Here is a 1,218-nt window from a genome sequence, read left to right on the forward strand (position 1 = left end):
GCTCTCCATGGTCACAGAGCACTGACAGCTCTTGTCTTCAACAGTTCCTTGCTCATCAGTCGTCTGGGCTGACTTGTCTGGCTTCTGGTTTGGAAGTGATGGCACAACTCCTGGGACTGGGTACGGGTTCATTGGAGTCATCTAGAAAGCCCTATGTATAGAACTATCTTAGTTTTGAATGTGGCTATGTACTCAAATGAGGGATAACATCAGCATAAAAATGTAAAATGTTCTCATGTTAAAAAGAACCTAAGAAATCTGTAGGGCCCTAGCTAAGAAACTTGCCCATCAGATCCATTCATTTCTTTCTACAGTGTCCAGCTTGGAATGCCACTTTTTGTCATTCATTCATTCATTTATTCATTTAAGTAGACTTTATTTTTCAGAGCAGTTTTAGTTCACAACAAAATCGAGGAGACAGTATAGAGTTTCCATGTTATCCCTCTTTCTCTCCCCTACTATTAGCATCTGGCACCATAGTGATACATTTCTTACAGTTCTTACAGTCCTATGAACAACACTGACACATCATTATCAACAAAAGCTCATAGTTTACATTAGAATTCACTCTTCATTTTGTACTCACTATGGGTTTTGACAAATGTATAATGACATGTGCTGTGGTTTGAATGTTTTTGTCTCCTCCAAAAACTCATGTGTTGGAAACTTAATCCCCAATGCAACAGTGTTGGGAGGTGGAGCCTAATGGGAGGTAATTAGGTCATTAGGACTCAACTCTGATGAATGGATTAATGCCATTATAAAAAGAGCTTGCAGGGGAGGGTTTGCTCTCTTCTACTCTTCTGCTCTTCTGCCACGTGAGGGCACAGTGTTTGTTCCATGCCTGCAAGGACACAGCAAGAAGGCCCTCACCAGACATGAGATGCTGGCACCTTGATCTTGGACTTAACCTCCACAACTGTGAGAAATAAATTTCTGTTCTTTATAAATACCCAGTCTCAGGTTGTTGTGGCAGCACAAAATGGACAAAGACAAGATGTATCCACCACTATAGTATCATAGAGAATAATTTTATTGCCCTAAAAAGCCTGCCTATTCATCCCATTCCTCCCTTTCCCTAAACCCCTGGCAGTCACTGATCTTTATATTACCTCCATAATTTAACCTTTTCCAGAATGTCATATAGTTGGAATCATACAATATGTAGCCTTTTTGGATTGGCTTTCCCTTAGTAATATGCAATTAAGTTTCTTTTGT

The sequence above is a fragment of the Galeopterus variegatus genome, unplaced genomic scaffold (genome assembly GCF_000696425.1).
Source record: "Galeopterus variegatus unplaced genomic scaffold, G_variegatus-3.0.2 Scaffold5668, whole genome shotgun sequence".
Classification (NCBI taxonomy): domain Eukaryota; kingdom Metazoa; phylum Chordata; class Mammalia; order Dermoptera; family Cynocephalidae; genus Galeopterus; species Galeopterus variegatus.